Genomic DNA, 16,017 nt, shown 5'->3' with positions numbered 1-16,017 from the left:
TCTTGTAGTTCTCCTGTTCCTCCCCCCCTCCTTTGTGTCACCTTCTAGATGTCTTAAGGCTATAGCTCCCAAAATTTTAACTTTGTGTCCCACCAATTTGGAGGGCACCAACTTTGGAATTAATATTCGGAAAAACATTTTTTACAAAAGCCATACACTCATGTAAATCACACACCAATATGCCTAACAGCAAAGAACATTTGCTCACTAAAGTCAAAATTACAAATATTTTTTTTATTTTATTTATTTATTAGATTTTATCCCTCCTTTAATTACTTTATAAATGTTAGAGAATTTTAATTTCTCTATTGGTGAAAAATAAATCAGAAGCTCTCACAATTGACTGCATTTAGCTCATTCAAAATAACTTTATATTTATATAAAAATATTTACAATACCATTCTTCTTTACAGCAACATAGCTTAATTGAAGACTTCTTACAGAGACAGACCAGAGACAGACATGAGACTGGAAATCCAGCTCCTAACTCAATACTCTTTTGCACAGACTCAGTAGCACTTTCTTCACATTGGCTGACTGAGTTACCACATAACTCTTCCTGTTCATGAATATTCCAACAATAAATAACTCAAAATGGCAAATATACCAAGTGGGTTGGGGAGAGAGAGAGAGAGAGAGAGAGAGAGAGAGAGAGAGAGAGAGAGAGAGAGAGAGAGAGAGAGAGAGTGTTACTGGCCCAAAGTCAGCTAGCTGGCTTTATTGCGTAAAATGGGGCTAGAATTCCCAGTCTCCTGGTGATTGGCTCAAAGTTACCCAGCCAGTTTTCATGCCGAAGGTTGGAACGAGAACTCACTATCGCCTGGTTTCTAGGCCAGCACTTAACAGTTACACCAAACTTGAAGATGTTGGAAAAACACGCCATACATTAAGGATGCAGTAAAAAAAAATAAATAAACAGTTAATATGTTGCTTTCAAATGCTGATGTTCTTTTAGAACTGCTTGTGGACTTCCAGGGGCCACCAAAAATGCATGAGGTGAAGTTTCCCCCACAACAACGTGAGAAATTTGGAGGGGAAAATACATAATGATATCACCATATAAAATCTTTCATCCTGTCTCTTCAGCACGGAGAGATCTGTCAGACTCTTTCTGGATTTCACACTTGGAGCAAAAACTACCTCTGCATGTTTCAGTTTTACTTCCAATCCCCTCCTCCCCCTAACAGCCGGCTTTCATGGTTAAGGTGGAACTTGAGTCTCCTGTGACTGGCCCAAAGTCACCCAACCCATACCTAAGGTGGGACTAGAACTCACAGCCTCTTGATTTCTGGGCCAGCACCTTAAGATACTTGGTTTATGTGAGTTGCTACAAAAAATTTTCAGGTTTGGTTAACCAACATTAACAGATGAGAAATCGAGAGAAATAAAAATTCAGAATAATTCCAACCCCCCAAAAAGCCGAATCTGACTGATCTCCCTACTTCATGGAGTTCCAGAAGACCCGGGTCATGCACTGGGGAATGTCCAAACTGGAATATGAATGACTTCAGCTGCACAACATGCTGAAACATGTTATTAAATTAATTAATTTTCTGTCAACAGTTTAAACCAGCAGTTCTCAACCTGTGGGTCGCGACCCCATTTGGGGTCGAACGACCATTTCATGGGGATCGCCAAACAACGCAGTCCGCCATTTTTTCCCCCTTTTCCTTAGCTGTGCTACTCCCTTTTATTCTATTGGCTTTTGAAAGCCAATAGAATAGACTCTCTTGAATAGAGTCTAATTCTATTGGCTTTCAAAAGCCAATAGGAATTGTCCGGGCTGTCTCTGCCCTGCTGAACCCGCCAAAAGTCCCATTCTGCAAACGGTGCTGCAAGTTGACTGCAGCGAAGGCGAGCTGTCTGGAAATTTCCACCCCTCCCTGCTGAGCAACTACTAAAAATGTAAGTAAAAGAGGGCCAGGGATGGGCGGTGGGAGGCTGGCGGGCACAGGAAGGGTTGCTGGCATGTGTGGGGCCCGGCGGGTGCCTTACCTCCCTTTGGCTGGGCCAGCTGGTGGCCCAGCCGGTGGTCGGCCTGCTCCATCTCTGCCGCTTGCCAGCTACGCCTCGGCCGGCACAGGGGGTGGCACCACGCATGCGCGGCGCTCCCGGGCAGGGAAAGTCCTCAACTTATGACTGGTTGGATAGTCCTTGACTTATGACCGGTTTAGTCCTCGACTTACGACCGGTTGGGGGTCGCGGCATTAAAAAGATTGAGAACCACTGGTTTAAACCATAAATTAACCAAGCAAGATCAATTCATGCAAAGGAAAAGAAACTCTAACTAAATTTAATTTGTGCTGCCCCCTAGACTTCTCAATACTTTTCTATCTTGGCAAACCAGTCTCTCTTCTGCCCGGTCCGTACACCCCTCCCTTATTTATTTATTTTATTTATTTACCCATTACTGTCCCTTTTGTGTTTTGAATCTCTCTGTTGTCTCTTTTTCAGGAGCTCCATCCAATCACGACTTCTCATTCTTTTCCTTCCTCCCCGTTGTTTTACTCTTCTTTCCTATGTTGATTTTGTGATTCAATCCTCTTTCATTCCCTCTTTCATCTACTCTCCTTTCAAAGCTGATTGCTCTTCCCAGATGGCACATATACCACTTGGGGGGTGGGGGTGGAACTGCCATCGTATATGACACTATTACATTAAAACCTTTTAAATTAAGAAGCATCAACTAATCAAAAGATGGCACTGAACTGTGAAATCAAATTCAACTGTCTTCAAAGCACTCCAGAAAGCCAACAATAGGTTAGTCTCAGGAAGGGAATTCCACCAATTTGAGGGTTTCATTAGAAATTTCATTCCCTCTTGCCCATGAATTGTGCTTTTTCAATGGAACAAAAGCACAATGACTAAGAAATTGGTCATAACCTGAGGGCAGTTCCTCAAATAACTTGGTGCAATGTAGACTGATTGAAAGGGAATATCCAAAATGGAGTCTTCATCTAAAGAGAACGCTCAGTTCTTCTCAAAAAACAGGACACTGTCCATTGACAGATCTTCCTCACAATCGGAATCTTCCACATCGAAGGAAAAAGGAACATTCAAAGATCCTGGAGCACTGGGGAACTACTGGAAGACTGGCAAAGAGCTGATGTAGTTCCCATCTTCAAAAAAGGGGGAAAAAATGGATCCAGGAAACTACAGATCTATCAGCCTGACCTCAATACCTGGAAAGATTCTGGAAAAGATAATCAAACAACGAATCAGCGAACACCTACAGGCAAACAAAATCATTACTAAAAGCCAACATGGGTTTGTCAAAAACAGATCATGCCAGACAAATCTTATTGCTTTCTTTGACCAAGTGACAAAATTAGTGGACCAGAGGAATGCTGTGGAAATAATTTATTTGGACTTCAGTAAAGCATTTGACAAAGTAGATCACAACCTACTACTTGATAAGATAGAAAAATGTGGGTTAGACAGCATCACCACCAGATGGATTCGTAGCTGGCTGACCAGCCGTACTCAGCGTGTGGTCCTCAATGGAACCGCATCTACATGGAGGGAAGTGTGTAGTGGGGTGCCCCAAGGCTCTGTTCTAGGCCCAGTGCTCTTCAACATCTTCATCAACGATTTGGACGAAGGGATAGATGGGGAAATCATCAAATTTGCAGACGACACCAAGCTGGCAATAATAGCAAACACTCCAGAAGACAGGATTAGGATACAGGAGGATCTGGACAGACTTGAACACTGGGCGCTATCTAACAAAATAAAATTCAATAGTGAAAAAAGTAAGGTTCTACATTTAGGCAAGAAAAACCAATTGTACAGATATAGTATAGGGGGTACCTTGCTCAATAGTAGCAACAGTGAGAGGGATCTCGGAGTCCTTTAGAACAAGATAGATAACATGTAATAAACCTGAAGTGATGAATAAAATGGAAGCGCTTGTTCCTGTTGACTACTTCTGCCTTATTTTCATGGTGGCAATATAGATCTTGGCTACTGCACAAGAAGAAAGGATGGGATTCCTGGGAATTTACATATCAGGGCCAAATGTAAGCAGACTAAATATCCCTGTAAGTGTTACAGCATAATTTAAGCCATTGTGGTCTAATGGTTAAGACATCAAACTAGAACTGAATTCTTCTGTATTAAATTAAACATTGGAAATGAAGTGAAGGGATTAAAAGGACTAAAATACCATCTGATCACAGTTTGTTCTAAAAATATTTCTGGGAATTAGATGTAATTTAAAAAAAAATCTACACTCCTGAAGTTTAATCTTAAGAGTAATTTTTCAAGCATCCTAGAGATGGCAGTCATATCCTAATATCAGCAACAGTATTTTTTTTTCAAGTGGATGAAATGCTTTCTGTCAGGTAACACACGTACCATGGCATGTATATAAATCTCATATAGTTAGGAATCCATGAGTTCTGTTAATCTTACAGAATCTGTACCTATAAATCTAGACTGTAACTCTGTTCAAAATGGGAACATGAACACTTTGATTCATTGAAATTCATCATTTCAGTTGAATATATTGTGTAAGATATCCTTCTTCAGTGCAACTTATTTCACTTGTTTTCTAGAATAGAACAGAATAAGAGTAGAATAGAATAAGAATAGAGTAGATTAGAATTAGACTAGACTAGACTAGACTAGACTAGACTAGACTAGACTAGACTAGAATAGAATAGAATAGAATAGAATAGGAGAAAAAAAATGAAAATGACTACTTGTCAGGTTAGAATCTAGACTGTAACTCTGTTCAAAATGGGAACATGAACACTTTGATTCATTGAAATTCATCATTTCAGTTGAATATATTGTGTAAGATATCCTTCAGTGCGACTTATTTCACTTGTTTTCTAGAATAGAATAGAATAGAATAGAATAGGAGTAGAATAGAATAAGAATAGAGTAGACTAGAATTAGACTAGACTAGACTAGACTACACTAGAATAGAATAGACTAGAATTAGAGTAGACTAGACTAGACTAGACTAGACTAGACTAGACTAGACTAGACTAGACTAGAATAGAATAGAATAGAATAGAATAGAATAGAATAGGAGAAAAAAAATGAAAATGACTACTTGTCAGGTTAGAAAAGTCAGCCTGATCAGTTGTGAAATTTTCACCCAACTAATTGTGGACCTAATAAGTCAATCACCTTTGGGTGGCCTTAGGAACAACTTTACAGGATAGTAAAACAATAACAACAACAATACACACACACACACACACACTGAATCAAATGGAAGAGTGTTACTTCTGCCATGCCTCATTGTTCTGAATTACTTAACTGCATATAAATAGTAAACATGCATTCACATTTGCACAAATGTGTATTTTTTTTGTTCCAAACAGAGATTGTATCAGCTTAGGTTTACCTAAGTATTCACTGATACATAGAGCTTTACCAGGAGATCTAAACCTGATGTCATGGTTCCGACAGATGATACTCTTCAAAGAACTTTGAGACATTGTTTACCTTAAAGAATCTTTATTCAAGTAGCATGGCATCGGCACGTATATGGCTGAAGCCAAAATCCGAATTCCCCTCCCCTAAACACATAGTATCAAAGCACAATTCCCTCCTCCAATTAACAGTCATAAATCACATTCTCCAAATAGTTTGAAATGCAAGCCTTCCCTCCAGTTTTCTAACCTGCCATTTCTTATCATCTCTTATTTCAAACAATCTTGAAGAATACTCTACTGCGATGTTGTTATGTCTAACTAATCCCTATACACATTCTTCCCCCTCCCCACCAGCATCATCTAATTCTAACGCTAAAAGTAACACACTGATTAAAGAGAAAATGGCTGCATCTTTATATATTGTCACAGCAAGAAAATCCGATGTTAGCAGCGTTGACACCTTTGCATCTAAGTGTAATGGGCATTAGGCTCTATTCCTTTATAAAGAAAGATTCTTCTATTTTATATATTTCAGATGTATTAATCCTCAGCTGAAATCTTTTGCCCTGGGCATCTATACTTTAACTGTAAGAGTCCTTGATAAGTAAAAGGTAGTCTTTTTTGCAGGTGAACACGTGTCCTAATGATTACCTAGCTATCTTCATCTAACCTTCTTGACAACAGTATGGAGGCGGCCCAGTGTAGCCTAAGATTCCTGAAATTTCCAGATCATCTCTCATCTAGAGATTAAACACATCCAACCTTGCTTAGCATTTGAAGTCCCCTGTTTTCTTCTCTATCTCAGCAATATTCATAATTTAAAATATGTCTGGACGTAAGTTAGGGACATGGACATATACTTGGGGAAATGATATGATAGCCAAGATGGGAAATGGACCCTGAACTTTATATTACAGTTTCTACGGCCTGTTCACTTGTGCCGCTGAAAAGCTGAGATATTCCAGCAAGCATTGACAACAATGTTAGGAGACAGGATCAAATTTTTGGAAAGGTATCTGAGGAACTGTAGGGGGTAGGTGTGTTCAGCCAAAAGAGCCTTAACACAAAATTCCTTTCGTTTTCTGGGAGATGAAACTTAATTAGAATTAATTAGAAAAACTACCCTGTATTGGGAAAGAATGCATAGATAACAATATTTGATATACAAATATAGTAATTCATAGCAGATAGATAGCTAGATAGATAGCTAGATAAGATGATAGATAGATAGATAGATAGATAGATAGATAGATAGATAGATAGATAGATAATAGATAGATAGATAGATAGATAGATAGATAGATAGATAGATAGATACATAGATGGAGAGACAGAGAGATGATAGATATGGAAAGACAGATGATAGCTTGCTAGAGATAATGATAGCTAGCTAGCTAGCTAGCTAGATAAATAGATAGATATAGAGAGACAGATGATAGCTTGCTAGAGAGATGATAACTAGCTAGCTAGATAGCTAGATAGATAGCTAGCTAGCTAGATAGATAGCTAGATATAGACAGACAGACAGACAGACAGATGATATAGAGAGACAAATGATAGCTTGCTAGAGATATTGAGAGAGAGAGAGAGAGAGAGAGAGAAGAAAAATGCAGAATCCTGTCCCACTTTCAATGTTTTGACTGCACTTTGTCTTTTTTGCACAATTTTGAAAAAGATTGTGGAACGGCAAGTTTGAAAAATGACTTTGAGAGGAAATTGAAAGGCATTCAATGAGTGTTGCCTATAACTCTGGATTTCTATCAGTGCAATCCTTGGGGGTGGGGGGGGTGGGCACACCGGTAGTCCTGGACTTATGGTCACAATTGAGCTAAAAATTTCCATTGCTAAACAAGAAAGTTGAGTTTTGCCCCATTTTACAACCTTTCTTCCCACCGTTGTTAAGTGAATCACTGCAGTTGTCAAGTTAGTAACATGGCTGTTAAGTGAATCTGGCTTCCCCATTGACTTTGCTCGTCAGAAGTGTTGACCCAGAATTAGGGTACAGCATAGAACAGTGATAGCGAACCTTTTAGTTTAGTGCCCAAACTGCAACCCAAAACCCACTTATGTATCATTGGGTGCTGGGTGGGTGTGGCCCATTGGGTGGGTGTGGCCCATTAGGTGGGCGTGGCTGCAGTGGTAACGGCAGACTGGGTGGGACTAAAAAGTTCAATCAATTCCAACTTTGCAAGATCTTTTTTTTCCTGTGAGAAGTTGAAATTGATTGATTGATTGAATCTTTTTTTTTTGCACATGGCGGCGGAGGCCTAAAGCGAAAAGGTTTATAAAACCCAGCTGAAGGCCTAGAACTGAGACGATGCCACACATGCCCACAGAGAGGGCTCTGCGTGCCACCTGTGGCACGCATGCCATAGATTCGCCACCATGGGCATAGGAAGTATGAATTGTGAATATGTGCAGATGGACCTGCTGTCTTTGGGCAATTGCAGAGTCCTGGATGAAGGGTCATGAAAGGACAGCAAGGAAAACACCCAGTGTCCTAACCCACCCAGTAACATACAATGCCTTTAAGGAAACACCCAAAAGGGAACATTTTTAACTACTTTTGCTTTCTCCCTTCTTATCTACAGCAGGGCTTTTCAACCAGTGGTACGGGTACCACCTGTGGTACATTGGCACCTGGCAGGTGGTACGCGGCCATCCTAGAAAAGTGGTAGCAGGGGAGGGAAATGAGCTGAACCGGTGGCAGCACCGCACAAACCTGAGTGAGAGATGGCTGGAGCTGCAGGGCTGTCAGGGCTCAGTGGAAGCGCCAGGATCAGCACCAGGCTCCAGCTGGAGCTCGGCGCTGATCCTGGCACTTCTGCTGAGCCCTGTAGAAGCACCAATCAGCTGGAAAGCAGCACTGATCCTGGCACTTCTGCTGAGCCCAGAAGAAGCGCTAATCAGCTGGAATGTTGCAGCATCTCCAGCTGCAGCATCTTGCGATTTACATTCAGATGCTTGGCAACTGATTCATATTTATGACAGTCACAGTGTCCCAGGGTCATGTGAAGTGACCAAAACCTGCTGCAACCACCCAGCAGACGGGGGGAATAAAAACCAACCCCCCACCCCACCCCCACTGCCAATCCTCAACAGAAATGTTCACAACAATGAAAACCTCGGACAGGAGGAAGAGCGCGGCTGGGCGGGCAGGCAGGTGTCTTGCTTCGCTGTGGCTTGGGGGGCACTTTTTTCAGTGCCACTGTAACTTTGGACAGTCACTAAGTGAACTATTGTAAGTCGAAGATTACCTGTACTTTATCATTTTTTTTCCTTTTTTGGGGGGGGGTCATTAAGTTTTTGACATCTTGCTAGGCGACTGGTGGTACTCGGATGTTGCCATATCCTAAAAGTGGCACAATGGGTGAAAAGGTTGAAAAGCCCTGGTCTACAGTGTGCCAGACTTACTGGGTGAAATCTTTATCTTATGCGTGTCAGCTTTGCTGGGTGGATTGCTTATGTAATCAGAAAGAACAAATACAAGGATTTCTGATCATTCGGGACTTCTCTCTTTCGGAGGAGCCCGTCTTTGTTCAGCTGAATAAAAACGTAAAGCTTAAAGGCAACTTCTGGTTTCCTGTATTTTTTTTTATCAAGCAAAACCTCAGAACCTGCACAGCAGAAGGTCGCACAAAGTGATCACGTGACTTTGGGACACCGCAAACGTCGTAAGTATGAGCCAGTTGCCAAACGTCTGAATTTTGATCACGCGACTATGGGGATGCAGCAACGGTTCTAAGTGTGAAAAACAGTCATAAGTCACTTTTTTCAGAGCCACTGTAACTTTGAACAGCCATTATACAAATGGTTGTAAAGTTGAGGACTACCCGTATAATGGAAGAATGGGAAAGCTCGAAAACGAGACTCCCATCTCCAGTAAAAAATGTCAAATCAGAAGCACTAACAAGGGAAATTTGGAAAAAAAAAATCTCTAACTTCCTGATATTTAATTTTTTTTAAAAAAAAACCCTCTTTCACAAGGGAAGGAAAAGGTGAGGAGTTGCAAAGGCAGAACTTGGAAGAGTATGAATGGATAGAGATCTGGCAAGTCCAACTCTTATTCCAGGGAGCACACTCTGTGCAACAGTTGTACAATGAAAACAAAATATATAATAAACCACCGTAACACTGGAAGGAGAAAATCCAGTTAATCCAACAGAGTTGCAGGTTCCAGCATGAAATATTTTTAGGCGCTGGACTTCAACCTTGCATAGATCCAGTCCTGGCCTTCACATCCTCTCAGTCAGAACAGCTGATTCTGGCCCACTTCCCAGTTCAAGAATGCCGGACTCTGATTTCTGCCTGTTCCCAAGCCACAATAATGTAGCTGCTTTCCCAGCTTTAGCTTATAATTGTTCAACTAATCCACAGGCAGAGAAACAGCTTCAGATCTCTAGACTGGCAGAACGAAGAGAAAGAAAGAAAGAAAGAAAGAAAGAAAGAAAGAAAGAAAGAAAGAAAGAAAGAAAGAAAGAAAGAAAGAAAGAAGGAAAGAAAGCAAGAAAGAAAGAGAAAGGAAGGAAGGAAGGAAGGAAGGAAGGAAGGAAGGAAGGAAGGAAGGAAGGAAGGAAGGAAAGAAAGAAAGAAAGAAAGAAAGAAAGAAAGAAAGAAAGAAAGAAGCTGGCTGTTTCAGTCCCACCATTGTAAGAGTGTACAAGAGGTAAACCTTAATTTTGAGGTCTCTAATCTCCCATTTCTTAAGTCCTACCTCCCATCTCTTCTTTCCATCAAAAAAAATTATAATAGGCTCTCTCTTGTTTTCTCTAGCAGAAAGCTTCTATTTTCATTCCATGGCATAATTACCGGATGATTTGCCTGGTAGCCTAAATTTTCTATCATATAAATATCCCAAATAATTGAGGGTTGGCCTAATTTCCCAGTGACAGTTCCTGGTAAAATTTTGTCTATGCTTTCTTTCCTTCTTGGCAGAAATTCCTTAAACGATGTAAGTAGGACTGGCTGTTTCTTCTGCCTTCTCGTGTTTTTCTTCTGTTGAGTCGGCAGGATTGATCCTATCCCTTACTTAGACTGAGAATAAGCTCAAGTAGCTGATGGTAAACAATAATGAGATAATTCAGAACTACAGTATATAGCAGGGGTCTTCAAACTTGGCCCTTTTAGGACTTGTGGACTTCAACTCCCAGAATTCCATGCTGGCTGAGGAATTCTGGGAATTGAAGTCCACAAGTCATAAAAGGGCCAAGTTTGAAGACCCCTGCTATATATGCTAAGCAACTTGATTCTCCTGGGGTTGACCCCCATTTTTTAATTAACTCCGGGCAGAGAGGTGCTTAGACAAGCCAGCTCTGCCTATTTCCTCTTGCTAGCTACAAGTTAGCAAACTTCCTGCTCTTACCACAAGTAGATAGTTGTTATATCTTTGGTTCTTTAGGCATTGAAGGAGGCAGAGTGTTGAAACAGCAAACAAGTTTATTAACTCAGAACAGAAACAGCCCTAAAGGCTGCTGCACAGCTATTTATACAGTTAGCCTCTAGGTGGCAACCAATAAGTTTAAAGCAGTGGTTCTCAACCTTTTTAATGCTGTGACCCCCAACCGGTCGTAAGTCGAGGACTACTCAACCGGTCGTAAGTCGAGGACTACTCAACTGGTGCAGCACTGTTTGCAGAATGGGACTTTTGGCGGGCTCAGCAGGGCAGAGACAGCCTGAACAATTCCTATTGGCTTTTGAAAGTCAATAGAATTAGACTCTATTCAAGAGAGTCTATTCTATTGGCTTTCAAAAGCCAATAGAATAAAAGGGCATAGCACAGCTAAGGAAAAGGGGGAAAAAATGGCGGACTGCATTGTTTGGCGACCCCCATGAAATGGTCGTTCGACCCCAAATGGGGTCCCGACCCACAGGTTGAGAACCACTGGTTTAAAGTAACAGTTTCCTGCCTCAAACCTCATTATCACCTTGGAGACAGCCAGTCTGGCTTTCAGTAACAGCAAAGGTTAAACAATACAGCAATGTAGGTCAGACATTAAGCAAGTGATTTAAAAAAGTTGTGGCCAACACATTACAATAGTTATTTCTCTTTTTTTATCATAGCAGATGCCCAGTACCTGTTAGATCCTTAACCTTCATTAAAATGTAACCTTCTTCCCTAGTAGATCCCTAAACTAAGCCACTGTGGGGGTGAAAGGGGAAAGAAGGATGCAGCTTTATAAAAATTGCCCAACCACAATCCCTTTGTGAAATGAATTCCGGAAACTTTGTCATTTGGGCTCACTGTGCACATTAGGAAAGAACCCTTGGTGTTGCGAGCAATTAACTGGGCAATCTAAATAAACATGATGCTGTTTGTTTGAGTCTTGGCAGTTTATTTTATGTCTTCCTGCTTCTGTAACCATCCTGCCAATTTTAAATGCCAATGGAGGGACAAAATGAAATCTGAATGACAAAAATTAAAATATTTTCTTTAATTATTTTAAATAATTAAATTGAATTGTTCAATTGTTCCACAGCAAGTTGATCTATGGTGAGTTGGCCTAAGTTCCTAAGAGACTGGGGATTATTCTGGATGTTCTGCTAAACCAGGGGTCTTCAAACTTGGCAACTTTAAGACTTGTGGACTTCAACTCCCAAAATTGGCATTGGGAGTTGAAGTCCACAAGTCTTAAAGTTGCCAAGTTTGAAGACCCCTGTGCTAGACTATCCTGCTGAAGTCTTGGCCTCTGCCTGCAATAGAGGGAAGTAGAAAGAGCCTTGGACAAAATTTTGCCCATGCTCCTGTTTTCCTAGAAATCAGTATAAGACTTTTCTGGGATAGGATATTTAAACACAAAGGCATATTCAGCTTGGTTATTTTATTATGTTTCCATCATGGATGGATACTTTTTCTTTGGAAGAGATTTGGGTAAAACGACAGCAGGAATCAAAAGAAACAATGAACATTTTTTCTTCTTCTTCAAAACAAACCCACTGCTGTTTTCCAAGCAAAGACACCAATGTGCCAAGATTACATTCAGAACATTTTTGTCCTACAAAGTTTATTTTAAAAAAAACAAACAAATGTTGAGGGGGGGAGGTATGGAAGAGATGTTTTGTTTATTTTAGGAAGCTAGGAAAGGTAATGATTTCCTAAATGGACTTCAGAATCCCCTCACTTGGAGACAGGAATTCTTTCTGGAACTTTATCCAATGATACTATAACAGTTGCAGAACTGGATCCATAACCCAGGTAAGCTAATTTTGGGATATCATACAATCTGCTGATTACTACTGGACTTCTGCTGAGGCCTTCTATAGATGGGATTTTTATACTGACTAAAATAAGATATTGGTCCTGAATTTTCTCTAATGGATTGTGTTGATTTAATAGAATGGAGGAGGCTGAACGCCCTTAAGTATTTGTTATATTTAATATAATTAATTTCACCTTGGAGAATTCTTTACATCATCTCGAGTTACTTCTTACTCATTTTTTCAACTGCCCATTCTTGTGCTCTAGCGGCAATTTCATTCACAGCTTATCTTGTTTATTCAAGCTTTTCCCATGTACTAAAAGAAATCCCCCTGTCTAATTTGCTGTGTGCCATGGATGTCTCCTCCACAGCTTCAGTAGAGTCTCGCTGCAAAAGATTCAGTTGGAAATTCTGTCCCATGTAATGGGCACATGTTCTTGGAAGGACATTTTTAAAGAAAAGAGGAGAGGGTAACACGGCCATTTTTTAAAAATCACACAATCATTTTGTTTATTAATTGAATCAGTTACAACCAATCTTACTAATGTGGAGCATTTGAGGGACCCAAACAATATTCCATCTAAAGTACTTGTATACTCGTATACATATAAAGTACTCAAGAAGGTTGGAAAAGGATCATGAAGAACATCTAGATCTTAAAATGGCTGGCTGGGGAATTCTGGGAGTTGCAGTCCTGAAGTCTCAAAGTTGCCAAGTTTGGAGACCCCTGCCCTAAGGCTTTATACATAATAATAATAATAGTAATAATAATAATAATAATAATAATAATAGTAGTAGTAGTAAAGTTGGAAGGGACCTTGGAGGTCATCTAGTCCAACCCCCTGCTCAGGCAGGAAACCCTACACCATTTCGGACAAATGGCTGTCCAGTCTCTTCTTAAAAACTTCCAGTGTTGGAGCATTTACTGCTTCTGGATGCAGGTTGTTCCACTGATTAATTGTTCTCACTGTCAGGAAGTTTCTCCGTAGTTCTAGGTTGCTTCTCTCCTTGATTAGTTTCCACCCATTGCTTCTTGTTCTGCCTTCAGGTGCTTTGGAAAATAGCTTGATTCCCTCTTCTTTATGGCATCCCCTGAGATATAGGAATACTGGAATAATACTAATGCCTAACTTATAAGGTAACAACTTCTTTCAAACCAGACGTTTTCATTGCTTGTTGTACAGATAGTCCTTGACATTTGTTCAGCGACTGTTTGAAAGTACGATGGTGCTGAACAAAGAGATTGATGACCTGTACTCAAAGTTACAACTGGTGTCATGGGCCCAAGTAACATGATTTGGGTGCTGGGCAATCCGCCCACCCTTATGATTGACTTCAGGGACACTGAAATTACCCCCACTGCCTATATTCCTCCCCCCACATTCCCCCTCATTTGTTCCCTTGCATCTACTTCCCACCCGGCTGGGTCCCCACAGCCTTAAGTCTGCTTCCTTCCTCACTGGGACCCGCACAGGCAGGCCTCTTCCCCACCCTATCCTGCTTTGCTCCACTTCCCTGTTCCAAAGATTGCCTTTTTGAAAGAGAATCAGTCAAGGTGCCTTGCAGCCTTGCTATTCGGAAGCCATCTTGTGCCATCCCAGAAGTGGGCGCCATTTTGGAAGCAGCCACAGTTCTCACAAGCTAAGAATTACATGTGGTCTCAAAAATGGTGTCCATTTCTAGGATGGAAAAAAGCGTCTTCTGTACAGGAAGGTCACATGGCGCATTGGCCGATTCTCTTTAGCAGGGCTCTCCAAAGTTGGCAACTTTAAGACTTGTGGACTTCAACTCCCAGAATTCCCCAGCCAGCATATCTTACAGTCTTACAAGCATGTCTTGCCAAATTTGGAGAGCCCTGCTCTTTAGGTAAAATGCTCAGACATCCCACAGCCTTTTACAGAGGCAGCCTCCAACCATTCAGGAAGTGGCTACTGTTAAGTCCTTGGAAGAATAAGAGGCCTGGAGACTCATTCTGTGACTACTCAGCTCTTTATTCACTTCTGCAACAACCAACGGACACTAAGAGGCTCGCAGGCCTCTTAAGTACGTCCGATTCCCTGGGCAAAACTGATATAGCTGATTGGCGCTTTTTCGCGCCTCGCACATGCTCGCGAGGCTGCCGTCGGGCTGTCTGGTCCCGGGCAGCTTGCAGCAACCCCGGGACCATAACAACGTCCCGAGCCTGCTTCTGCAGGCTCCGGACACAACACCTACCATTCCCACAATCTCTCAGAAGGGCACAATTTCCCACTGGGACAGGAAACCGTCCAAGAGATGCCTCAGGGGCTGGAAGCAGCCCTTTGAGGCCTAATCCAGACCAGATATTAACAGGGGATGGCTTCCCCTATTCCTGAGGCACCTCGTGTTCCCCTTGATGACCATGCAGCCACTTAAGGACCAAAACAGAGACAGCTGTGATCGTGGTCATTAAGTGAGGCACTCACATAAGTGCCCCACTTAACAACCACAGAAACTTGCAACCATAATTCTGGGCTCAACTGTGGTAGTAAATTAAGATTTAAAAAATGTGATTTTGAACAGTATAGGTCCGAACTAGACTGTATTGTTTCTCTGGGCCACATACGTGTGTGTAAGTGGGTATATGCATATTTTATTTTATTTATTTATTTTTGTCATGTTTATGCAGTGTATATTGGAGGTGGTTACCCTTTGAGAGCTGTATGCAACAAAATCTCATTCTAATATATGCTGATTAGAATACATTTAAAATGACAATAAAGATCCTATCCTGTCCTGTCTTGTCCTGTCCTGTTCTGTTCTGTTTAACCATTGTTGATTTCATTTAAGATTGCTTTTATTGGTCCTCCAGGGTTCTTCCAGGGGGAAAAATGGCATAGAAAGATGTTAAAAAGCAGCATGGGGTCCAGGAGTTAAAGGGCTTAGTGCAGTGATGGCGAACTTTTTAGAGACCGAGTGCCCAAACTGCAACCCCAAACCCACTTATGCATCATTGGGTGCCGGGTGGGAGTCGCCCATTGGGTGGGCGTGGCTGCGGTGGTAACAGCAGAATGGGTGGGACTAAAAAGTTCAATCAATCAATTCCAACTTTGCAAGATCTTTTTTTTTCCCGCGAGAAGTTGAAATTGACTGATTGATTGAACCTTTTTTTTTTTTTTTTGTACATGGCGGTGGAGGCCTAAAGCGAAAAGGTTTTATAAAACCCAGATGAAGACCTAGGACTGGGGCGATGGCGCACGTGCCCACAGAGAGGGCTCTGAGTGCCGCCTCTGGCACCCGTGCCATAGGTTCACCACCACTGGCTTGGTGCTACCAATTGACCTTGTCTAGATGGTTTGAAAAGGGTGGAAATTTCACATGTCTTTTTGCTGCCCTCTGTTGGTTCTCTAGATGTTTATGGGCAAGATCCCTGAAATGACCACAAAAGATTTTGCCATCTTGGCATAATGCCC

General features: G+C 41.4%; 1 protein-coding gene across 5 annotated transcripts in view; it reads left to right on the top strand.

The window, feature by feature from the left end:
- The first annotated feature begins 9,939 nt into the window (after positions 1 to 9,939).
- The window catches only part of LOC120303412 (solute carrier organic anion transporter family member 1B3-like), a 34,085-nt gene continuing 28,007 nt past the window's right edge, over positions 9,940 to 16,017 (top strand). For 3 of the 5 annotated variants that reach the window (XM_039332937.1, XM_039332938.1, XM_039332934.1), the window contains exon 1: positions 12,483 to 12,582. The gene's annotated coding sequence lies outside the window, so the exon portion shown is untranslated. Of the gene's footprint in view, positions 10,057 to 12,482; positions 12,583 to 13,634; positions 13,725 to 16,017 lie in introns of those variants that run through there. The other 2 variants (XM_039332935.1, XM_039332936.1) reach the window with 2 other exon arrangements.

The sequence above is a fragment of the Crotalus tigris genome, unplaced genomic scaffold (genome assembly GCF_016545835.1).
Source record: "Crotalus tigris isolate CLP2741 ecotype Arizona unplaced genomic scaffold, ASM1654583v1 scf7180000024469.1203045, whole genome shotgun sequence".
NCBI classification, from domain to species: domain Eukaryota; kingdom Metazoa; phylum Chordata; class Lepidosauria; order Squamata; family Viperidae; genus Crotalus; species Crotalus tigris.
The sequence above is the reverse complement of the archived record's forward strand: the minus strand, read 5'-3'. Positions and strand labels throughout refer to the sequence as shown.